Genomic DNA, 26,994 nt, shown 5'->3' with positions numbered 1-26,994 from the left:
ACTTGCAATTTAAGGCCATCGTTGATCCAAACTCTGCAAAACTACCCCCACACAACCAGCTCAAGACGTGGAGCACGGGTAGGTGTAATTCACAAGGGAATTCAGCAAGACTAACCCACACAACTATGCTTAAGCCATGGAGCACGGATCAGGAGCAACTCCACAAGAAATGACGAGAATAGGTGTAGCATGAACTTTTCAGTTATATCGCTATCTATAAATGGAAATGCCAAAAGTCCACTAAAGATGGGAGCACAAGACAATATACACCTGGGAATTCTTCAATGAAGGTAAAGGTAAGGGCTCATTCTATTTAATATATGGCCCTTTCTACAATAAAAATAAAGAAACCGCAAGTTGTAGTCGCATGGTATATTGGTAATTGGGGTTAGGATTCCAAAGCAAGGTTTTCGTTGACGCCTTGGACGGGTCCCCACCTTGTGGCAGCCTCGGGCCTCCATTTTATGGCATATAGAGCTACATTTTTATTAGGTTTATTTTCGTTGTGGAATTAGAAGGTGATCATGTGATTTTGGGTGGCTCTTGGTGTATAGGAGCAAGATTTCATTAGGTTTTTCCGGGAATAGATTATTCCTTGGTTTAATCCCAATCTGCACGCGCCCGCACTAGCACATTAAATGAACGGTAGATATGTAACATCACTACACAAGATTGTTGTCACGGTCCACACAACCATAATTTCTAAGAATATTTTCTTACCCTATATAGAGGTCACATAACTTATGAATTCCTTCTATTATTTACACAGTAAAACTCTAAACCACCATAATATAGCCATTTAACGAATCAAAATTTTCCCAATAGAAAATGAAGCGCAACGTCCCCACACACACATAAATTGATGACCTAGTCGCATCAAACATGCATGTAATTACAAGTAGGCAAGTCCATCCAACGGCGTTGGGAGTAGGGACGACGACTCCACGCACCTTTCTACTCCTTGTGTCATGCAAAGTCGAGGAGAGATCCTCCCGAGGCATCCTCTTTGATGACGACATCTATATGTGGCGCCATGCTTGGAGAACTTCTCCGCATTGAACACGAAGCTGAAGTTTTGGTTCATTCCCGCCTTCACTCGCTTAGCCATAGTCGTGGTTTCCTCATTGTCGAACCTCCACAAGACGCGTGGGGCAACAACGGTAAACCCTAGCTCATGTAGGTTCTTAACCTCTGGAACCCTAGCTCGCATATGATATCTAGGAACCTTTTCAGTTTTGAGGAACCCAAAAATTGTCAAGATGACCTTATAACATGGTCAAATAAAAAAATACCCCTTTTGACTTCAGAATGTCTCATTTTGATTAATGAATTATACATGTACTACTATGAAAAAAGCAATACTACTACAAAATATGTGTTTCATAAAATCAACAATATCATGCATATCCCATGTAATCCGTGTATTCTTGTAGAAGATGTTGGTCCAAAGTAATAAAATCATGATTAAGTGTGTGCACCTTGGAGCCTAGATGAAGAAAGTGACACACTAAAATGAAATGACAATCTAATGTTTTCATAATACCTAGGGCATTTCATGTTAGTGATGAGTGAACATGCAGGGAATGCCAGTAGTAAGAAACAAATGGAATTTTGTTAGAAGTTTGTGTTTCCACTATGCTAATGAGAAAGGATTTTTAGACTCTCATATATGCCGGCTTTGATAAAACTGTCTAAAAAAAGTTCATCATTATTTCTAAAAATTTGCTTACTATCCTAGGCACCTAACCCTTATGTATCATAAGCGACGTATCGAAGAATTCCATTTGCCCTCGCTTCTAACATACCAGGATCAACAACAAAGAGTGATATGTCCACCATAACCCTTGTATTTTGGCAATTACCGGTAAATATCCCACTACAAGAAGTTAGTTTATATATGAACTGATATCTTTGCTTAAAACCTGTGTGTTAATTAAGATCAAACTTAGATTTACATCCTACCAGATGATAGAAATATCGCGTACCAACCAATTTTAACCAGGAGAAGTGCAAAATGTGTCACTTTTTAGTTGTGCCACAAATGTTGGTAGTGCAGTATCAAGACAGGGCCTGGTAGCACTAGAATTTGACTTCCTTGGATTAATATTTTAGAGCTAGCGCATTAGCAAAGGATGAGGCTAGAAACAATACACTTTTTCAAATAAGTGTATATTATGCCTGACTTTACACATCAGAGACCAGGGCACCAAGTTTGAACAAGCTAGGGAAAAGTGTCAGCTCACACGCACACCATTGCAGATTGATAGTATTTAGCAGAGAAACATTAGCAAAATAAGTTCCATTATAAGGCATATCTTCATGGAATCCACTAACAGTCACTACTAGTAGTTTTTAATATGAATAACTGGGGCACGAATCCATATTTACGCCAAGCCAAGCGCTGCAAGAGGGCAACCCAGCTGAAAAAACCCATAGCCGCACACACGCATCCAAGAAAAGGAACAACATATGTTCAAATTAATCCTACTAGAACTCCAGGGAAAAGGAACCAAAGCATAGCAGAAAACGGCATATAGTAGCAGCATCTTGACGATGACAAGAACTTGCTCATGAAGAAGCAGATAACCCATTCCAGATTTAAAATAAAATAAAAACTCATTCCAGATTAATCCGTGATCTGATCAGCATTAGGCCTACAATTGGTACTGTAAGAGCCCAAGAAATAAGATATCTAGTTCATAATTCTGACTGCTCCACCACCGTCGAATTAACTCTCTGATGCAGCACTCCGTCGATGAAGGGGTTGTCGTCAGCAATAAAGTTCGACCATGCAGTACCAAAGACATCATTGCATCCAAGCTTTGATACACTAGTCAAGGAACCCTTACCCTCAAACTTGCTCATAAATTTGCCCAAGGCCTTGGTCCTTGCAGCAAACTCATACTGTAATGTCACATGAGTTGAACTCTCGCTAACCTACAAGTATAGGCCAAAGCTATACAGCCCACTCACCTTGTTCCTGATATATTGTGCTACGAGAAACAAGCTAAGCCCTGCATGATGCAGCAGATGCGAGAAAACCTTTGTATCACGGTTCTGATTGGAAGAGAAAAATTGGGAGCACTCCTCACACTTTAGGTCCGTTAAATGCAACCAACTTCACAGGTCTGGACAAGTAAGCCCACTGCTCAAGTTGCCAAGTTGGCGCGTCTACTACATGACCACCATACAAGTGTGATGGGTAAGCTGTGTGCAGAAGTACCTCAGTAATACACTTATTTACTTGAGCATGGTCTATATCATCATCAGTGGACAGTAGGACCTTCCGCAGTCCATTAGGACTCATATGAGTGAAGTGGCCCAGCAGAAGTAAACGAGAACTCAGGATCTTGCGCCTTTCCTCCAGTTCTGGGTATCGCGCACAGGCCCAACCAAGTATGAAGTTATATATGTCATCTTCAATTGTTACCTGTAAGCCAGTACTTGAGAAGATGGCTTCTATTACGGTCACCTGTCAACTTGAAAAGAGACAAGCAATCCCTTGAGTACACTGCAAACATGATTTGGTGACAACAATGCCATATTTTTCCAGAAATAAAGTTAAAAAATATGGCTCCATTCAATCGGGATCACTCACTCAAGCACATCCATGTATTTGTTGGCTAGGAATTCCTTTGCTGCAACTATCAAATGTTCAACTACAACTGGCACTGAAATGGAGCATGAAAGTTCTAAGTAGAGCAGCGCAGATTCTGTGGTCACAGGCAACCTTGTGAGCAGCTGACTGCAGTAACTAACACAAGAAAGGACCTCATATTTATCGGCAGCCATCAAGATATTGAGCATATAAGTGAGCTCAGTTGTTGTCAACTTCCCACTATACATAAAGCTTAAAATTTCCATAAGGGCATTTTCCTCTGTTCCAAATGAAATAAAAATAAATCAACAAACAGACTAAGAAAATATTGAAGAAATGGACAAAAAGGGCAGGTTTTTGTGCCTAAGTTATCAAAGTATTATTATTGACTATTAGTATTGACTATTGAGGAAGTCAGCCTAAGCCAAAAACTAGACAAGATATTCATTTGGTAGGTAAGAAGAATGAAAAGACACTGACCATTTCGTTATCGAAGAGAGAAAAAAAGTTGAAGAAACTCAGAAACATAAATCATAAAAATGAAGAATGAAAAGAGACTAACCATCAAAGAGGGAAAAAATGTTGAAGAAACTCAGAAACATAAATCATAAAATTGAAGAATGAAAAGAGACTAACCATTTCATTATCAAAGAAACGAAAAAAGGTTGAAGAAACTCATAAACATAAATCCACTAACTCTGTCTATGTTGTCTCACCATAGGCGGTCCCAAGCCCGGGTAAAGGATGAGAGTTGTGATAGGCTTGGCGAGCCAATGACAAACTCAGGCACTCTTATGGAGAGGAAACCCAAAATATTTTCATTGGGGCGTAACCCTCTCAGCGACGCATCATATCAGAACCCGGGTGTGGTGTAAAATGGGCAAGGACTGGGCCATCACCCCCTTGGTGGTGCGATGTAGCTTGATCTAGATATGGTGGCAAGTGAGCAAGAATCGGTTCATCGCTTCCTTAGTGGCGCGGTATATCAACGCTCAAGTGTAGTTGAAAATGAGCAAGGGTTTTCGCATTTAACTCGACAAGTGCGAAGAGTAAGGAATCTAGCCGAGCTTAGGAGGATCTGCTTAGGTAGTTGGAACATCGGGTCCCTGACAAGTAAGCTTAGGGAGCTAGTTGATACCGCGGTGAGGATAGGGGTTGATATCCTTTGCGTCCAAGAAACCAACTAAGGGTACATAAGGTGAAGGATGTGGAGGGTATCTTCTTCAAGTTGTGGTACACGGGGACAGCTGCAAAAAAATGAAGTAGACATCTTGGTAAGCCTCAAGTATGGAGTGGTAGACGTCAAGAGACGTGTGGACCGGATTATCCTGGTCAAGCTGGTAGTTGGAGACTTAGTTATTCTCAATGTTATATGCATGTATGCCTTGCAAGTAGGCCACAATGAGAACACCAAGAGGGACTTCTCGGATGGCCTGGAGGATGTGCTTAGGAGTGTATCGATTGGTGAGAGGCTCTTCAAAGGAGGACACCTCAATGTCCACGTGGCCACAACTAACACAATTTTTGAAGGAGTGCATGGGGCTTTGACTATGCCATCGGGAATCAAGAAGAAGAAGATGTCCTAAGCTTTGCACTAGCCTACATCATGATCATAGCTAACACTCTCTTTAAGAAGAGGGAATCACATCTAGTCACTGTTCGTAGTAGTTAGCACTGTAGCCAGATTGATTTCATCCTCTCAAGAAGAGAATACAGGCGTGCGTGCCTAGGTTTTAAGGTGAGACCTAGAGAGTGTGTTGTCCTGCAGCATAAGTTTGTGGTTGCTGACTTCCGCTTTCGGATTCGTTTCCAACGGGAAAAGTGTGCCAAAGTCGCTAAAACAAAGCGGTGGAAACTCAGGGGGGAGGTAGCCCAGGCATTCAAGGAGAGGGTCATTAAGGAGGGTCCTTGGGAGGAAGGAGGTAATGCAGACAATATGTGTATGAAGATGACGATTTGCATTGGTAAGGTGGCCTCAAAGGAGTTTGGAATCTCCAGGGGAAGTAAAAGCGAAGCTAATGATACGTGGTGGTAGAACGATGATGTCCAAAAGGCTATTAAGGAGAAGAAAGAAGGTTTCAGACGCCTATACCTAGATAGGAGTGATGAAAACATAGAAGAGTACAAGATGGCGAAGAAGATTGCAAAGCGAGTTGTGAGTGAAGTAAGGGGTCGGGCATATGAGGATCTCTACCGGCGGTTAGACAAGAAGGAAGGCGAAAGCGGCTTCTATAAGATGGCCAAGATCCAAGAGAGGAAGACGATGGATGTTGACCAAGTCAAATGCATCAAGGACGGAACAGATCAACTCCTAGTGAAGAATGGGGAGGTTGAACATAGATGGCGGGAGTACTTCGACAAGTTGTTCAATGGGGAGAATGAGAGATCTACCATTGAACTTTACGACTCCTTTGATGATACTAGCAGACAGTTTCTGCGGGAAATCCAGGAGTCTGAGTTAAAGGAGACTTTAAAAAGGATGAAAGGAGGCAAGGCAATGGGCCCTGATTGTATCCCCATTGAGGTGTAGAGAGGCCTCGATGACATAGCAATAATATGGCTAACCAAGCTTCTGAACCTCATTTTTCGGGAAAACAAGATGCCAGAAGAATGAAGATGGAGTATATTAGTACCAATCTTCAAGAACAAGGAGAGTGTTCAAAGTTGTACTAATTACCATGGAATTAAGCTGATGATCCATATAGTGAAGCTATGGGGGAGAGTCATTGAGCACCGCTTAAGAAGAATGACAAGTGTGACCAAAATTCAGTTTGGTTTCATGCCTGGAAAGTCGACCATGGAAGCCATTTTCATGGTACCACAACTTATGAAGAGATACATGAGCAAAAGAAGGAGATGCATATGTTTTTCATTGACTTGAAGAAGGCCTATGATAATACACCATAGAATGTCATGTGATGGGCCTGGGAGAAACACAAAATCCCAGCAAAGTACATTACCCTCATAAAGGACATGTACGATAATGTTGTGACAAGTGTGTGAACAAGTGGTGGTGACACCGTTGACTTCCCGATAAAAACAGGTTTGCATCAGGGGTCAACTTTGAGCCCTTGTCTTTTTTTACTTTGGTGATGGATGAGGTCATGAGGGATATATAAGTAGATATCCCATGGTGTATGCTCTTTGCGGATGATGTGGTGCCAATCAATGATAGTCGAACGGGGTCAATAACAAGTTAGAGCTATGGAGACAAACCTTGGAATTGAAAGATTTTAAACATAGTAAAACTAAAATCGAGTACATGAGGTGCGGTTTTAGTACTACCAGACAGGAGAAAGAGGAGGAGGAGGTTAGCACTAGTGGAGAAATGGCTAGCCACAACTCTTGTTTGTGGCGCGCCATTTCTCACCAATGCCACCACTAACAATTTCAAATAGTACCGACATAGGCCAAATTCGGACGCCATAGCTATTTGCTTAGTGCTGGCATTGCATAATTAGGCCCAACATTGCACATTAGGCCCATTAAGCCCACACCAGCACTAGTCGGTTTTAACATCTCCCGGCGCAGTAAAAAAACATATCCTTTCGTCCTCCTCTCGATCCCAACTCCACCCCATCCTTCTTTCGATCCCCACCGCCGCTCCGCCCGACGCCGCTGCCACCTCCGCCCGATGCCTCCGCTGCCTCCACCCGACACCGTCCACACACCTCTCCGTGCCTCCGAGCACCTCCGTGGTAAGTCCAAGGCCCCATCTCTCTCTCATTTTTCTTAGGGTTAGGGTTAGGATTATTTAGTTGCATGATTAGGTTCTTTAGATGATCAATGTCCTCCTGTAGACCTAACCCATTGGGAATCCAAGATGGGCAGATATAACTCCAGCATATTTTAGAAAAAGGGCAATGAAAGAAGTGGTGCTCTCTTGTTTTGAATGTCCGAAGGCTACAAAAAAACACAAGTGTAATCTTGAAGAAAGAAATTCTTGCGCAGTAAGAGTGCTCTACTGTTTAACCTATCATGGACCATCTTTCAGCTTTAGTATCACCTTCCCAAATATATGTCCAAAAGTTTAAGGTCTTTACATTGTTTGCAATGACTAATGCATGTTTTTTTATAAATAGGAAATATCTTCATGCAGTCTCTTCACCAGAAGCAACTGTTGGAGATAGGAGTGGATGTGAGAGATATGATTTTGGAGGGTATCTGCAAGTTTTGATAGTCACATTAAATAGGATGGGACTATAAATTTTGGGACCAAGTTGCATTTACATTAATAGGATCTTTATATATATACTCGAATATTTATATGATCTTTATATTTTTATGTGGTATGTTTAATATACTTACCAATTTTGAATATATGTTTGGTAGCACACTCATAATTAGTTTCTCATATGTGTTTGGTAGCATATGTGTTTGGTAGCACACTCATAATTAGTTTCTCATATGTGTTTGGTAGCATATGTGTTTATTCGTATTAAGTTTAGAAGATACTTCTTATTTTCATGCATATTAACAAAACACTCCCATGTGGCCTTTATTCTTTAGCCAAACAACATGGCGGACTCTAGTTTATAGATAGGCTCCTCTGACTACTGGTCGGGGTATGCCGAAGATAAAGGGCACGTGAGCACAAACTAAGTAATTACGGTTACAAAAAACATGCATGAGCATTGCAAACATCAATATATCACTACTAGGAGAAAGCCTAGACATAGTAGCGCTTGTTTTACCCATACGAGTAGCGCTGCCACCAGCTCTACTGCTAAGGTGCTACATCTAACCTTTAGGAGTAGCGCTGGAATACCAGCGCTACACATACGTACGTTAGCAGTAGCGCTGGAATAACGAAAGCGCTACTGTTGGGGAACGTAGTAATAATTCAAAATAAATCTTACGTGTCACCAAGATCAATCTAGGAGATGCTAGCAACGAGAGAGGGAGAGCATCTTCATATCGTTGAAGATCACTAAGCGGAAGAGTTACTATGAACGCGGTCGATGGAGTCGTACTCCCGGCGATCCGATCCAAGCACCGAACGAACGGTGCCTCCGCGTTCAACACACCTACATCCCAGTGACGTCTCCTCCTTCTTGATCCAGCAAGGGTGAAGGAGTAGTTGAGGGAGAGCTCCAGCAGAACGATGGTGTAGTGGTGGTGGAGCTTGTGGTTCTCCGGCAGGGCTTCGCTAAGCACCGTGGAGGATGAGAGTGTTGGGGAACGTTGCATGGAAAACAAATATTTTCCTACGCACACGCAATACCTATCCATGGTGATGATCATCTATGAGAGGGGAGAGTGAATCTACATACCCTTGTAGATCGCTAAGCGGAAGCGTATATAATGCGGTTGATGTAGTGGAACATCTTCGCGATCCAAATTGCAGCCCGCCCTGCGATCCCATCATGATCCGTCCCGCGATCCCATCACGATCCATCCCGATCTAGTGCCGAACGGACGACACCTCCGCGTTCAGCACACGTACAGCTCGATGACGATCCCCGCCTTCTTGATCCAGCAAGAGGGGCAGAGAGGTAGATGAGTTCTCCAGCACGGCGGCATGGTGGTGGTGGTGGTGGATTAATTCCAGCAGGGCTTCGCCTAAGCGCCGCTGAAAAACCGATCTAGAGGAAGAACAGATCTAGAGAGAGATGGCATCACGTGGTTGTTTTTCTATGTCTCAAAAACCCTCAATATCTCTAGTATATATAGGAGGGAGGGAGGGGAGGAGGCAGCCTCATACACTCAAGGTTTGGCCGAAATTGGAGGTGGAGGAGTCCTACTCGAATACTACTAGGAGTAGGATTCCTCCTTTCCACTTGGAAACCCTTTCGACCTTTTCCACCTTTGGGGGTTTTGCCTCTCAAACTTCATGGGCCTTAGTGGGAGCTTATGACAGCCCACTAGGGGCTGGTTTGTATCCTCCCACAGCCCATAAGTACCCTCGGGGCGTGACACCCCTCCCGATGGTCCCCGGTACCATCCCGACACTCCCGGTACACTACCGATGAGCCCGAAACTTTTCCGGTGACCAAAACAGGAATTCCTATATATCAATCTTTACCTCTAGACTATTTCGGAGCTCCTCGTAACTTCCGGGATCTCATCCGGGACTCCGAACAACTTTCGGTTACCAACACCTATAACTCAACTATACCGAAACGTCACCGAACCTTAAGTCTGCAGACCCTGTGGGTTCGAGAACTATGCAGACATGACCGAGACACGTCTACGGTCAATAACCAATAGCGGGACCTGGGTGCCCATATTGTCTCCTACATATTCTACGAATATATTTATCGGTTGAACCTCTATGTCAAGGATTCAGTTAATCTCGTATGTTGTTCCCTTTGTCCTTCGATATGTTACTTGCCCGATATTCGATCGTCGGTATCTCCATACCTAGTTCAATATTGTTACCGGCAAGTCTCTTTACTCGTTCCGTAATACAAGATACCGTGACTAACTCTTTAGTCACATTGCTTGCAAGGATTATTGTGATGTTGTATTACCGAGTGGGCCCCTAGATACCTCTCCGTCACACGGAGTGACAAATCCCAGTCTTGATCCATGCCAACCCAACAGACACCTTAGGAGATACCTGTAGAGCACCTTTATAGTCACGCAGTTACGTTGCGACGTTTGATAACACACAAGGTATTCCTCCGGTGTCTCGGAGTTGCATGATCTCATGGTCATAGGAACAGATACATTGACATGCAGAAAACAGTAGCAATAAACTGACATGATCATATGCTAAGTTCATAGTTTGGGTCTTGTCCATCACATCATTCTCCTAATGATGTGATCCCGTTATCAAGTGACAACACTTGTCTATGGACAGGAAACTTTGACCATCTTTGATCAACGAGCTAGTCAACTAGAGGCTCACTAGGGACAGTGTTTTGTCTATGTATCCACACATGTATTTGAGTTTCCAAAAAATACATTTATAGCATGGATAATAAACGATTATCATGAACAAGGAAATATAGTAATAACTAATTTATTATTGTCTCTAGGGCATATCTCCAACAGTCTCGCACGTGCACTAGAGTCAATAATCTAGTTCACATCACTATGTGATTGCATTGAATCTAACACCCATACAATTGTGGGGTTTGATCATGTCTTTCTTGTGAGAGAGGTTTTTAGTCAACGGGTCTGAATCTTTCAGATCCATGTGTGTTTTACAAATCTCTATGTTATCCTATAGATGCTGCTACCACACACCATTTGGAACTATTCCAATTGACTGCTCCACTATACGAGTCCAGTTCACTACTCAGAGTCATATGGATTAGTGTCAAAGCTTGCATCGACGTAACCCTTTAAAACGAACTCTTTTATCACCTCCATAATCGAGAAAAATTCCTTAGTCCACTAGTTACTAAGGATATCTTTGACCACTGTCCAGTGATCCATTCTTGTCTCACTCTTGTACCCCTTGACTGACTCATGGCAAGGCACTCTTTAGGTGCGGTACACAACATGGCATACTTTAGAGCCTACGACTAAGGCCTAGGGGACGACCTTTGTCCTTTCTCTTTCTTCTACCGTGGTCGAACTTTTGAGTCTTACTCAAATTCACACCTTACAACACAGCCAAGTACTCCTTCTTTGCCGATCTATTCTGAACTCCCTCAAAACCTTGTCAAGGCATGCATTACTTTGAAAGTTTTATCAAGCATTTTGATCTATCTCTATAGATCTTGATGCTTAATGTTCAAGTAGCTCTATCCAGGTTTTCCTTTGAAACACTCCTTTCAAACAACCCGTTATGCTTTCCAAAAATTATACATTACTTCCGATCAACAATATGTCAACCACATATACTTATCATAAATTCTATAATGCTCCCACTCACTTCTTCGAAAATACAAGTTTCTTATAAATCTTGTATAAACCCAAAAACTTTGATCATCTCATCAAAGCGTATATTCCAACTCCGAGATGGTTGCACCAGTCCATAAAAGGATCGCTGGAGCTTGCATACTTGTTAGCATCCTTAGGATCGACAAAACCTTCTAGTTGTATCACATACAACCTTTCCTCAAGGAAACCGTCGAGGAAACAATGTTTTTGACATCCTGTGTGCAATATTCCATAAATAATGCAGCAACTGCTAACATAATTCCAACAGACTTTTAGCATCGCTACGAGTGAGAAAGTCTCATCATAGTCAACTCTTTGAACTTTTCGGAAACATCTTTGTGACAAGTCGAGCTTTCTTAATGGTGACTTTTCACCATCATCGTTTGTCTTCCTTTTAAAGATCCATCTGTACTTAATAGTCTTACGACCATCAAGTAGTTCTTCCAAAGTCCACACTTTGTTTTCATACATGGATCCTCTCTCGGATTTCATGGCCTCCAGCCACTTGTCAGAATCCGGGCCCACCATCGCTTCTCCATAGCTCATAGGTTCATAGTTGTCCAAGTTTCGTGGTCACTATCATCAGCTTCCACTTCAATTGGTGTAGGCGCCACAGGAACAAATTCTTGCGCCATGCTACACCCTGGTTGAAGTGACGGTTCAATAACTTCATCAAGTTTCCACCATCCTCCCACTCAATTCTTCCGAGAGAAACCTTTCCTCGAGAAAGGACCCATCTTTAGAGACAAACACTTTGCTTCCGGATCTGAGATAGCAGATATACCCAACTATTTTGGATATCCTATGAAGATGCATTTATCCGCTTTGGGTTCAAGCTTATCACGCTGAAACTTTTTCACATAAGCGTCGCAGCCCCAAACTTTTAAGAAATGACAGTTTAGGTTTCTCCAAACCATAGTTCATATGGTGTCATCTCAACGGAATTACGTGGTGCCCTATTTAAAGTGAATGCGGTTGTCTCTAATGCCTAACCCAAAAAACGGCAGTAATAATTCGATGAGTGACATCATAGTATGCACCATATCCAATAGGGCACGGATATGATGTTCGGACACACCATCCCACCATGGTGTTCCAGGTGGCATTAGTTGTAAAACAATTTCCACATTGTCTTAACTGTGTACCAAACTCGCAACTCAGATATTTATCTCTATGATCATATCGTAGACATTTTATCCTCTTGTCACGACAATCTTCACTCTGAAATAGCTTAAACTTTTCAATATTTCAGACTTGTGATTCATCAAGAAAATACTCATGTATCTACTCAAATCGTTAGCAAAGTAAGAACATAATGATATCCACTGTGTGCCTTGATACGTCTCAAACGTATCTATAATTTTTGATGGTTTCATGTTGTTATCTTGTCAACTTTGGATGTTTGATGTACCTTTTATATCTTTTTTGAGACTAACTTATTAATTCAGTGCCAAGTGTCAGTTCCTGTTTTTCTGTGTTTTTGACTCTTTTCAGATCTGATTTTGGAACGCAGTCCAAACGGAATAAAATCCCTGTAATAAATTTTTCCAAAACGGAAGAAGATCAGGGGACTTGAGGGCCAAGGCAGGAGAGCCACAGGGGGCCCACAAGCCCTATAGCCGCCACCAGGGGGCGGCGGCTACCAGGCTTGTGGCCTCCCTGGAGCCCCCTGCCCTAGCTCTTTCGCCTATATATTCCCTAAAATCCAGAAAAAAATCAGGGCATCCACGAAAACACTTTTCCGCCGCCGCAAGCTTCCGTTTCCGCGAGATCTCATCTGGAGACCCTTCCCGGTGCCCTGTCGGAGGGGACTTTGGAGTTGGAGGGCTTCTACATCAACATCATCGCCTCTCCAATGACTCGTTAGTAGTCTACTTCAGACCTACGGGTCCGTAGTTAGTAGCTAGATGGCTTCTTCTCTCTCTTGGATCTTCAATACAAAGTTCTCCATGATCTTCATGGAGATCTATCCGATGTAATCCTCTTCGGCGGTGTGTTTGTCGAGATCCAATGAATTGTGGATTTGTGATCATATTATCTATGAATTATATTTGAGTCTTTGCTGATTTCTTATATGCATGATTTGATATCCTTGTAAGTCTCTCCGAGTCTTGGGTTTTGTTTGACCAACTAGATCTATGATTCTTGTAATGGGAGAAGTGCTTGGTTTTGGGTTCATACCATGTGGTCACCTTTCCCAGTGACACAAGGGGCAGCAAGGCACGCATCGTGTTGTTGCCATCAAGGGTAACAAGATGGGCTTTTATCGTAGATATGAGATTGTCCGTCTGCATCATGTCATCTTGCTTAAGGCGTTACTCTGTTCTTTTGGACTTAATACACTAGATGCATGCTGGATAGCGGTCGACGTGTGGAGTAATAGTAGTATATGCAGAAAGTATCGGTCTACTTGTTTTGGACGTGATGCCTATAGATATAATCATTGCCTTAGATAACGTCACGACTTTGCGCGGTTCTATCAATTGCTCGACAGTAATACGTTCACCCACCGTCTACTTGCTTTCATGAGAGAAGCCACTAGTGAACACTACGACCCCCGGGTCTATTCATAACTATCGTTTCCACTTTCACTTTTACTTTGCTCTGTTTACTCTTTGCTTTTAGTTCTCACTTTGCAAACAATCTATAAGGGATTGACAACCCCTTCATAGCGTTGGGTGCAAGCTCTTTGTGTTTGTGCAGGTACTTGTGACTTGACGAGATCTTCCATTGGTTCGATACCTTGGTTCTCAAAACCGAGGGAAATACTTACCGCCGCTGTGCTACATCACCCTATCCTCTTCAAGGGAACACCAACGCAAGGCTCCAAGGCCGCGGGGAAATCCTTTGCATATTTGCCAAGGAAGTCCCTAAAGGCGTAGCCGTAGCAGCAGGATTCCTGGCGCCGTACCAGGGAAGGTCTGTTGTCGCAGTAGCAGAAGGATTTCTGGCGCGTTGCCGGGGAGATCAAGTCAAGAATAGTCTCTCTTCAACGTGTTGATTTCTGGCGCAAGAAGGAGAGATCAAGTCATCTATCCAAGTAGGTGTCACAAACTCATCTCTTGCATTTACTTTTTTTTGCCAGTTGCTCTCATTTTCCTCTCCCCCACTTCACATTTGCCGTTTTCATTTGCCTTTCTCCTTTGCCTTTCTCCTTTTGCCTTTTTTGTCGTTTTCCTTTTCCGTTCCCTTTCGCCCGTTTTCCTCGCCTGCACTTAGGATTGTTCGTGAGAGACCTTTCCTCATGGCCAAACCAAACTATTTCAGAAAATTGGAAGAAATTGAAACTAGTGTCAAAGGTTTCATGTCTTCTCCGTTTGATCGAAATAGTTACTTCCGTAGGGAATTAAAAGAGCAAAATTCTTTTTTGGTCTATTTGAATAAAGAAGTTGATGATATGGCCAAAGATTTCCTTGCACTAAATTCTCAGCTTGCTCTCCTTGAAAAATTGGTGGGCCAAATTTCTGACAAGCAGGCTACCTTAGTCAATAAGATGGCAGCTAAACCTGAAATTTGTGATGCAAATCACGATCTTAAAGTGCGTGGTGTGACTCCTCTTGAATCTTTGTTTTCGCGTGTCAAACCTATTGATGAAGGGGCTGGATATGAATCTACTTTGGTTGAAAAACGCCCAAATGATTCGGAGTCCACCTATCTCGATGTTAAAGGTGTGGAGAGTGGAGTAGAAGAAATCCAAATATTGGGTAGTAATGAAACTCCCACATTGGATTTCAAGGAATTCAATTATGATAGTTGCTCCTTGTTTGAATGCATTTCCTTGATGCAATCCATTGCAAACTCTCCACATGATTATAGCCAAAGCAAAGCCTTTAACGCGCATATCGTAGATGATATGATGAAATCTCTTGAAGAGAATCTCGAATTAGAAGTCTCTATACCTAGAAAACTTCATGATGAGTGGGAACCTACTATCAAAATCAAGATCAAAAACTATGAATGCAATGCTTTGTGTGATTTGGCTGCTAGTGTTTCCGCGATTGCAAAGTCTTTATGTGATATTCTTGGTTTTCATGAGATTGAAGAATGTTCTCTTAATTTGCAGCTTGCGGATTCTACTGTCAAGAAACCCATGGGAAGGATCGATGATGTTCTTATTGTTGCAAATAAGAACTATGTACCCATAGATTTCATTGTACTTGACATAGATTGCAATCCTTCATGTCCCATTATTCTTGGTAGACCTTTCCTAAGGACTATTGGTGCTATCATCGATATGAAGGAAGGGAATATTAGATTTCAATTTCCCCTAAAGAAAGGCATGGAGCATTTTCTTAGAAAGAAAATAAAATTTCCTTATGAATCTATGATGAGGGCTACTTATGGTTTGAGCACCAAAGATGACTATACGTGATTCCATCACCTTTTGCCTAGCTAAGGGTGTGAAACAATAGCGCTTGTTGGAGGCAACTCAACGAATCTATCCTTTTTTATTTCTGTTTTGTGTTTTCCACACTTTCATAATTCTGTTATGATTGTGTTTTTTGTGTTTCTTTTTGCGTTTGTGCCAAGCAAAACCATTATGATTAGTCTTGAGGATGATCGTTTGGTCATGCTGGAAAAGACAGAAACTTTCTGCTCACGAAAAGAATTTTCATTTTTTTTGTAAGAGCTTTTGAGTTGATTCTTTTTGCTGCTAATTTCTACGCAAATTCTTCAGACTGTCGAAATTTGGCAGAATTTTTCGAGTACCAGAAGTATACGAAGTATACAGATTGCTACAGACTGGTCTACTGTTAACAGATTCTGTTTTTGTTGTGTTGGTTGCTTATTTTTATGAAATTATGGATAGTATCGGGGGGTATTAGCCATGGAAGATTGAAAATACAGTAACCCAACATCAACATAAGTAGAATTTAAGTTTGCTACAGTACCTAAGGAAGTGGTGGTTTGCTTTCTTATACTAATGTTATCACAAGTTTCTGTTTAAGTTTCGTGTTGTGAAGTTTTCAAGTTTTGGGTGAAGTTCTTATGGACAAAAAGATAAAGAGTTGCAAGAGCTCAAGCTTGGGGATTCCCAAGGCACCCCAAGATGATTCAAGGATGCCGTAAAAGCCTAAGCTTGGGGATGCCCCGGGAAGGCATCCCCTCTTTCGTCTTCAATCCATCGGTAACATTACTTGGGGCTATATTTTTATTCACCACATGTTATGTGTTTTGCTTGGAGCGTCTTGTATCATAGGTGTCTTTTATTTTTGTTGTGTCACAATCATCCTTGCTGCACACCTAGACAGAGAGACATGCACTCACCGTGATTTTGTCGAGCTTCACTTATATCCTTTGGTTAGACAATTCAGCTCATATGTGCTTCACTTATATCTTTTGAGCTAGTTGATTTTGCTCTATGTGCTTCACTTATATCTTTTAGAGCATGGCGGTGTGTGGCTTGGTAGTTGATCTATGCTTTGAAAGTAGTCTCAAAAAGGGTAGTTATCCAAACTGATATGAAAACTTCCACCTTCATGTGCATTGAATAGTTAGAGAAGTTTGATTCATCTCAATTAGTTTTGAGTTGTGGTTATGGTAATATTGAAGTTATATTAGTAAGGTGTTGTGGATCTAGAAACACTTGTGTTGAAGTTAGTGATTCCCGTAGCATGCACGTATGGTGAACCGCTATGTGATGAAGTCTGAGCATGATTAGTCTATTGATTGTCATCCTTTGTGTGGCGGTCGGGATCGCGCGATGGTTTGTACCTACCAACTCTTCCCCTAGGAGTATGCGTTGAATGCTTTGTTTCGATTACTACTAAAACTTTTGCAACAAGTATATGAGTTCTTCATGACTAATGTTGAGTCCATGGTTGAGATGCACTTTCACCTTCCACCATCACTATCTTCTTTAGTGCCGTGCAACTTTCACCGGTGCATAAAACCCACCATTAGCCTCCCTCAAAACAGCCACCATACCTACCTACTATGGCTTTTTCAAATTCATTCCGAGATATATTGCCATACGATTACCACCATGACATGTGACACCACTTCCACATTGCCATTGCATGATCGTAAGATAGCTAGCATGATGTTTCCATTGATGTCCATGCCATGCTAGATCATTGTCACGGTACACTACCCACTAGTAGAAAACAGGGCTATCGTTCGGCCCTGGCCAGCCCATTAGTCCCGGTTCTTCAAGAACCGGGACCAATGGGGGGTATTAGACCCGGTTCATGAACCCAGGGGGTCGGCCGGGGCCTCGTGGGCATTGGTCCCGGTTCGTGTAGAACCATTTGTCTCGGTTCGTTCCACGAACCGGGACCAATGGTCCTCGCTGCTGGCCCACAACCATTGGTCCTGGTTCATGCCACGAACCGGGACAAATAAGTTGCCTATATATACCCATCGCCGCGGTAGAGCACTCTGTTTTTTTGGCCGGCGAGGGGAGGGCATTTTGGTGCTCTAGCTCACCTCCTATGCACATGAGGTGTTCGATGAAATGCCCGAGCCACACTAGTTAAGCTTTCTCCTCTCGAAGCTCGACCTAGGAGCTTCATTTTTCCCGAGATTTGTCTAGATTTAGGGGTCCGTCACGCCCCGTCCCCGTTTTCACCGCCGTTGATCGCCCGCGCCGATCTCGTCGCCGGCACCACCGTGGTGAGCCTGTTGTTCTTATCTTCTTTATGATACTTGTCTGATTTTCTTACTTTAGATAGATATTTGTCTGATTTTCTTACTTTAGATAGATATTTGTCTGATTTTCTTAATTTTGACACACATAATTATATGTAATGCACGCAGATGAACCGACAATGGATGTATGGTGACAGACACACCTCCGAGTACATTAAGGGCGTGCATATTTTTCTCCAAGTGGCTGAGGCAAACAAGCAGAATGGTTTTATGTGTTGTCCATGCAGTAAATGTGGGAATACGAAGTCTTACTCTGACCGGAAAATCCTTCACGCCCACCTACTTTACAAGGGTTTCATGCCACACTATAATGTTTGGACGAGGCATAGAGAAATAGGGGTTATGATTGAAGATGGCAAAGAAGAAGAGGACGATGACAACTATGTGCCCCCTGAATACGGTGATGCTGCAACGGGGGAGCTGTTGAAGATCAAGAGGAACCAGACGATGTGCCCGATGATGCTGCAACGGGGGAAGCTGCTGAAGATCAAGAGAAACCAGACGATGTGCCCGATGATGATCTCCGCCGGGTCATTGTCGATGCAAGGACGCAATGCGAAAGTCAAAAGGCGAAGCTGAAGTTCGATCGCATGTTAGAGGATAACAAAAAAAATTTGTACCCCAATTGTGAAGATGGCAACACAAAGCTGGGTACCGTACTGGAATTGCTGCAGTGGAAGGCAGAGAATGTTGTGCCTGACAAAGGATTTGAGAAGCTACTGAAAATATTGAAGAAGAAGCTTCCAAAGGATAATGAATTGCCCGACAGTACGTACGCAGCAAAGAAGGTCATATGCCCTCTAGAATTGGAGGTGCAGAAGATACATGCATGCCCTAATGACTGCATCCTCTACAGCGGTGCGTACGAGGATTTGAACGCATGCCCGGTATGCGGTGCATTACGGAATAAGATCAGACGAGATGACCCTGGTGATGTTGACGGCGAGCCCCGCAGGAAGAGAGTTCCTGCGAAGGTGATGTGGTATGCTCCTATAATACCACGGTTGAAACGACTGTTCAGAAACAAAGAGCATGCCAAGTTGATGCGATGGCAGAGTGAGGACCCTAAGAAAGACGGGAAGTTGAGAGCACCCGCTGACGGGTCGCAGTGGAGAAAAATTGAGAGAGAGTACTGGGCTGAGTTTGCACGTGACCCAAGGAACGTATGGTTTGGTTTAAGCATGGATGGCATTAATCCTTTCGGGGAGCAGAGCAGCAATCACAGCACCTGGCCCATGACTCTATGTATGTATAACCTTCCTCCTTGGATGTGCATGAAGCGGAATTTCATTATGATGCCAGTTCTCATCCAAGGCCCTAAGCAACCTGGCAACGACATTGATGTGTACCTAAGGCCATTAGTTGAAGAACTTTTACAGCTGTGGAATGGAAACAGTGTATGTGCGTGGGATGAGCACAAACAGGAGGAATTTAACCTGCACGCGTTGCTGTTTGTAACCATCAATGATTGTCCCGCTCTCAGTAATCTTTCAGGACAGACAAACAAGGGATATCACGCATGCACGCACTGTTTAGCTGACACCGAAAGTATATACCTGGGAAGCTGCAGGAAGAATGTGCACCTGGGCCATCGTCGATTTCTTCCGACCAACCATCAATGTCCAAAGAAAGGCAAGCATTTCAAAGGCGAGGCAGATCACCGGAAGAAGCTCGCCATGCGTACCGGTGATCACGTACTTGCTATGGTCAATGATTTACACGTAATCTTTGGAAAGGGTCCTGGCGGACTAGCTGTTCCGAGTGACACTGGGGGACACACACCCATGTGGAAGAAGAAATCTATATTTTGGGACCTACCCTACTGGAAAGACCTAGAGGTCCGCTCTTCGATAGACGTGATGCATGTGATGAAGAACCTTTGCGTCAACCTGCTAGGCTTCTTGGGCGTGTATGGGGAGACAAAAGATATAGCTGAGGCACGGGAGGACCTGCAACGTTTGCACGAAAAAGACGGCATGCCTCCAAAGCAGTATGAAGGTCCTGCCAGCTCCGCTCTTACCAAAGAAGAGAAGGAAATCTTCTTTGAATGCCTGCTTAGTATGAAGGTCTCGACTGCCTTCTCGTCGAATATAAAGGGAATAATAAATATGGCAGAGAAAAAGTTTCACAACCTAAAGTCTCATGACTGCCACGTGATTATGACGCAACTGCTTCCGATTGCATTGAGGGGGCTTCTACCCAAAAACGTCCAATTAGCCATTGTGAAGCTATGTGCATTCCTCAATGCAATCTCTCAGAAGGTGATCGATCCAGAAATCATACCAAGGCTAAGGAGTGATGTGGTGCAATGTCTTGTCAGTTTCGAGCTCGTGTTCCCACCATCCTTCTTCAATATCATGACGCACGTCCTAGTTCATCTAGTTGACGAGATTGTCATTCTGGGCCCCGTATTTCTACACAATATGTACCCCTTTGAGAGGTTCATGGGATTCCTAAAGAAATTTGTCCGTAACCGCGCTAGGCCAGAAGGAAGCATCTCCATGGGCCATCAAACAGAGGATGTCATTGGGTTTTGTGTTGACTTCATTCCTGACCTTAAGAAGATAGGTCTCCCTAAATCGCGGTATGAGGGGAGGCTGACTGGAAAAGGCACCCCCTCCGACCTCGAGTCACGGTCTATATTGTTTTATGCTATTTTACCTTAAATAGGGTATATAGTTAGGTCCTCACTAATACTAATGATCATGTTGCTGTAAATGTTGTATGACAATGTTGTAAAGGGTAGTAATTGGTCTCTTTTGCTGCTTTTCACAGATGGGGTTCTTCACGGTTATACTTGAGAAATCCTCAAGGCTGTTGCTGCCGCACAATTTTGTGAAGATGCTGGACGGCCATCGGCCACAGAACATGAAGCTGAGGCAGGCCGACAACGGGCTTCGCAAGCTGTGGGACGTGGAGGTGGTGTTCGACACCGATGGCCGCATGTACCTAGATCGTGGTTGGAAGCAGTTCGTCCGTGCCTACGACCTGGGGATCGGGTACTTCCTTGTCTTCAGGTACGACGGCAACGCCACATTCGCCGTGAAGGTGTTCGACACGACTATGTGTCGGAGGCGCTACCAGGATGACGACGATGCATGTACGCTCTGTCTCTTCTTCCTCTCCATTAGGCTATCTCTCACACCCATTTTTAAAAAAACTTTTTTGCATTTGGCAAGGCAATGGGAGCAGGAGCAGCGAGTACTGCGACAGGTACTATGTCTACGGCAGCAGCGACTCTGGCAGCAAAAGTAGCAGCGACTCTCGTGACAGCAAAAGTAGCAGCGACGATGGCCTCGCGATGGATGTCCCACAGCTGGGCGACAGGGCCATGCCAATTGTGGTAGAAGAGTACATCCCACAGCCTGGCCTGGGGCTTCGCCACTCTAAGCGCATCAAGGTGATGAAGGAGAAGGTGAAGAAGCAGGAGTGAATATCTTAAGAACCTGATGGCTTTAATATTTATAGTATAAACCTTTTAAGTACGATAGTGTTGAACTGCTACTGCACTTTTAAGTATGATGGTGGCGTGCCTGGTGAAATTTTGTGCATGCTCATGGATGCTCCTTGTTATTATGATGTATGATGATGCATGATTAGTAGGACTTGTTATTATATATGATGATGTATGATGCGAGCATGAAGAGTTATTATATACACTACAAGGAATATGCTAATACACGACCCTATTTTTTCGTCGCTACATCGTCACGGTTTTTAATTTACGACGATCTCACAACGAAAAATCAAGCGTCAAAGACGGAGCGCCACAAATGAACAACAGCGATGTTTTGATCAAAATCGTCGTAACTTTTACGACGATTCCTGGATTGTCGTAAACTTTATGACGATCCTAAATCGTCGTTGGCAATCAAACCCAGTCCTACGTGGCAGTCCTACGTGGCAAAATTACGACAAAATCAAAACATCATGGTTGAAATTAGCCTAACCCATTTCAATTGATCACATGGGATGGTTTATTTTTTGGGGCTTTTTCTTATTGGGCTTCTTTTTGGGCCTTAGCCTATTTACAACCATAGTATTTTTTCGAATTTTTTTATCATTATAATTTGGGCCCTGGCCTTTTAGTGCCCAAATACATTTGGTCCAGTTTCAGTTTTGACCTTTTTCATTTTTGAATTCAGCAACTTTTTGTTTCAGAACTTGGTTTCATTTCTATTTGTTGAGCCTTTTCAACCCAATTATTTGTCCAATATTAAATCCAACACTATTTCATATTCAAATCAAGAAAACTCCAAGTCAAATTAAAATCATCCATCATATAACATCACATAATACATCTCCCAGGTTTACATAACACAATAACTCATCTCATGAATACATTTCCTTACACATGAATATAGCAAGAACGGACAGAATTATACAATAGAAATGACACATCTACTACTATCCCAACAGTACAATGGACTTCATTCCACTCTCCTATGAGACATGCTCGAGATGCGACAACTTGCCATCCTACAAGAACATTACACTGCACATGAATCAAACAAACGGAAATAAATATAAAAAATATTAGAGTTAGTGTTCAAAACTTAGCAAGTTTGTGTTAAGAACTTGAGCTCCTTACTAAAAACATAATGTACAACAGTTTGGCCACACCAAAACGTATAGTATTTTTTATTACTACTACTATATTACAACTTGGTTAGATTCAACTACTACGTCTCGTCTGGCAAGCTGACAATTAAATTGAGTGTACTAGAGTATACTGATGCAACTAGATTTGCATCCATCGCCTTTAAAAAATCACATGGAAGGATATGCCACCGGAGTCCAGTACCCAACAACCAATGATGCGGTTCACACTGACAGTAAAATAAAACAAATTAAACTTGTATAGATATTGACATGTGGTAGGCTGGTGGCTCAGTCTGCCGTCCAAGTGACCAAGTTTAACCGATATAAGTTTAAGGTTTGTCTCAATGTTGCCAATAATGCAACTTTTAAAGAATTGATTTGCATACTGCAGAATACTTCAATTAAAGTAAGAGTAAAACATGTTGCTATAGTTAATAAGGTAAGATGCCAGGCTGACCAGTCAAGAAATCTGAAGCAAAAAAAAAGGTTTCCAGCAGAAAAAGAAAAAAGCTAAGGCATTCCCATCAATGTTTGGCCTCAATCAACATGCCATTCTTTTTAAGAAGACAAATAGATAAGAAATAAGCAATACTCACTGCTAAATTCAGTGTGTTGTGGATTTCGATTGACAAGCAGATAAGCAATACTCACTCTAAGCTACAAGCACTAGCTAAACCAAGCATCAGTTTTAAAAAGTTCGGTTTAAGATACTTCAACGATGGGTGGCATCTCAGTAGCATCTCCTAGTAACATCATATGCTTAGCTGACAAACTCCATTGTGTACCACAATAACAGAACCACCTCAAGCATCTCTACAACAATATATATATATAGTGATGGGGCATGCCTAGCATCAGTTTTAAAAAGCTCGATTTTAGATACATCAAAGACCAAAAAAGGTCTCAGTGGTCTAAATGTTTCACATCCTCTGCTCAGCATACCATCATCATAATAGTGTTATTGAACTCACCATCATGGTCGATGGTGTCCTGGACAACCTTGGCCAGTTCCAGCATGGTGAACTCACCGGGGTTGCCCAAGTTGAATGGCCAGTTCCAGCATGGTGAACTCACCGGGGTTGCCCAAGTTGAATGGCCCAATGTGATCACCTTCCATCAGCCTCATCAACCCCTCAACTTGGAAGAGTGCTATTTTAGAAAGCGCATTCCAGATAGCATAGCCATAATTATTGTTCATTGATGGTTAGAGATGACCTACCAAATCAGAAACATATTGGAAACTCTTGGTCTGCTTGCCATCGCCGTAAACCGTCAAAGGCTCCTTCCTTAGCGCCTGCCATTATATTAACATAGAGCATTCGGATGTTAGTTCGGAAATGAAAAGAAACTTGCGGTTTTTAAACTAGCACAGCAACAACGCTGTGTGTTTACCTGAGCAACAAAGTTCTTGACAACACGGCCATCGTCAATGCACATGCGTGGGCCATAGGTGGTAAAGATCCGAGCAATCCTAACCTGAATAGTGAACACAACAAAATACACCAATCACTACACATACAGTTTTATGCAGATGGAATGGAAATTCCAGTGCTTGCAACAATATATTAGTACTCCCTCCGTCCCGAAATTAATGTCGCACCCACAGTGTAATGGAAATTTTGCCAAAACCCCCTCGTACCATCAAATCTGTTACAGATAGATCATGTCTCCTTTCTTCTTCCTGCGCCCGTCAACCTGCTCCTCTGCTGCCCACTATCTGCACCTCCGTGATTCCCTCCCAACGCGATCTCGTACCACAACGCAACACCTTCTCCTCCTGCCACGACCACCTCAACCACCGATAACACATTCCATGGCCCCGGCTCAGAGCGCGTCGCCGCCACAGCCCTCGCACGCCGGCTTCTGCGGCGCACCACCCTAGCTTCCGCACGGTGGTCAGAGCGACCAGTGCCACCACACGCAACCACCCAGCCCATTGCACGCCGCCACCCGGCTGTCACACCGACGTCTCACAACGTCCTATCCTTTCCCTGTTGCTGCTGTTTCGACCAAGAAATGGCAAGATTTTGTTTGTATTGGTAAAAAAATATCAGGAAACTTTTAATCAGGAAATGACAAGATTCTGTTAATTTTGGAAACATTCAATTGGGAAATGGCAAGGTTTTGTTAATTTTAGAAACATTTAATCAAAAAACTTTTAATCAGGAAATGACAAGATTCTGTTAATTTTGGAAACATTCAATCGGGAAATGGCTAGATTCTGTTAATTTTGGAAACACTCAATCATGTTCATTTTGGAAACATTCAGTCAGACAAGATTAATGATGCTTACATGTTAAATTTCAGGAAAACATGAAGTCTTGCTTTGAATTCTATAGCTGGAAACGCATGCATATAAGTCTTGAATGATAAGCTGAACGTCTAAACTCCACAGCAAAACAGGAAGTCTTGCTCTGAATTCCACAGCTGAAGTGCCATTCAAAAATTGCCACTCTACTGGAAACTCTTTGTGAACATTTTGCTTCCTTAACATGCTTGCAGTGGGTAAACCACCTACAGTTTTCTCAAAGGTGCAAAGTCCCCATCATTTTTATCCTTGTTTACTAACTGATACTTCAGGAGTATAGAAGAGCCATGGTGGAGCCAACAGGACTTTGTTCAGGCAGTAGAAGCAAAGAATGACTTCCTTTTTCATTCAGTTCGCAAAATCCTGCTCGTGCTACTACTCTTGCCCTGGCAATAATGTGGGACATGATTATTTGGATAATGTTTTAAACTCTTAAGCTTGGTCATGTACTCATGTGGTCAAAATTCAGAATGGTGATTGAACTTAATTGAATTTTTCAGTAAAGTTTCTGTGAAGACAATTTAACTGAGTTTTCAACACATATCCAGATGAATTTTATACAACATGACCATTTTAACACTAGGAGTATTTAAAAATGAGCAACTGGTGCATCTGCAGTCAAGTTTCTTCAGTCTAGTGAAAAAATAAGGTGGTGCAGGAGAATTTTTCAACACAATTTCTTTAGTCTAGTCACACAGTACCCTTTTAACTTACATCATAAAAGTTCTACTGGCTACCCAACACTACCAGAATCAATCTCAATATATCAACACTGGTATATGGTAGGAGTAGTACTAGAAGCGCTAACAAAGAACCAAAGGAACATGTAATCGATCAATCGATAGTAGTAGTAGTAGTATGTGCAATACAGCTACGAATCCAACTAGCAGCAGTAGATGCAAAAATCTCTAGCAAGATCTACATACATAGTAATGGTGGTCAATCGAATCGAATCCAAGCGATAGGAGAGGAGACAAGAGACCAGACCGGCTCGGATCCCCAAACGAGCACCAAGGAATCGAATTCATGGCGGAATCAGAACCAGACCTTGCACGAGGTAGAAGACGCACACCTGCAGGAAGGGTCAAAATCAGTGGCCGTGAGTTCCTCAGGGATTCCAGGGATCGGAGGGGATCTGGGGTTGAAGGGGAGAAAGGGAGGAGAAGGAGCGCTTACGGCATTGCGGAGCTCGGGTCCGAGCGCGAAGCTGCAGGAGACCCGCTGGAGCATCTCGTAGGCGAAGGCCCAGTGCATCTCACGCGGGATCTGGCGCCTGATCGGCCCCACCGAGCCTGACCAGCGTCGCCACCTCCTCCAGTCGCGACAGCAAACCCATCGCCGCTCGGACCGAAAATCCAAAAATCACAAACCAAATCCCCCACCCCACCCCTCCCCCTCCTTCACTCGGCGTGCCCCTGAGCCGTGCATGAGCGCCATTAGCTCGTCGGTGTCGAGGCTGGCCCGCACCGCGCCCTCCGCAGTGGCCACCATGCCACCGGTGTCGTTTCCCTCCTGGGCGACGGCTCCACACAGACGAAGCGGTCACTCTACGGGGCGGCACTCCTCTCCGCGTCGTCGTCGCGGCTACCCCGGGTCAGATCACGGCGGCGGCTAGGGTTGGGCGATCCGTATCGGGTGGGATCGGGGGAGAGAGGGAGGCGTCGGCTAGGTTTAGCACAGAATGAGGAAGAGGAGGACACGATGGGTTGGGTGAGGTTTGCTGCGGGTGGATGGATGGACCGGATGTTTGCCACGTCAGCGATCCATGTCAAAACTCATTCCACCAATCAGATTTAAGCTTGTGTAATTTTCTCTTTTCCTTTTGTTTCTCTTATATTTTTCGTCCTATTATTCGGGGTAAACATACAGTTTGTCAAAATTAATCAATATTATGCATATGTGTCTACTTTGGGATGACAAACAATGTGATTTGGGATATTTTGATTTTCTTATAATTTGTGTGAAAACAGATTGTGTAAAAACAGAATTTGTATGAAAC

At 43.1% G+C, this 26,994-nt stretch overlaps 3 pseudogenes; all 3 read right to left on the bottom strand.

The window, feature by feature from the left end:
• Nucleotides 1-2,697: 2,697 nt before the first annotated feature.
• Nucleotides 2,698-26,249, bottom strand: LOC123397356 (annotated as a pseudogene).
• LOC123400491 lies at nucleotides 23,364-23,449 on the bottom strand (annotated as a pseudogene).
• LOC123400495 lies at nucleotides 23,536-23,622 on the bottom strand (annotated as a pseudogene).
• Nucleotides 26,250-26,994: the final 745 nt, after the last annotated feature.

This window comes from Hordeum vulgare, chromosome 5H, assembly GCF_904849725.1.
Source record: "Hordeum vulgare subsp. vulgare chromosome 5H, MorexV3_pseudomolecules_assembly, whole genome shotgun sequence".
NCBI lineage: Eukaryota > Viridiplantae > Streptophyta > Magnoliopsida > Poales > Poaceae > Hordeum > Hordeum vulgare.
Note: the sequence above shows the minus strand (reverse complement) of the source record. Positions and strands in the feature narration are given on the sequence as shown.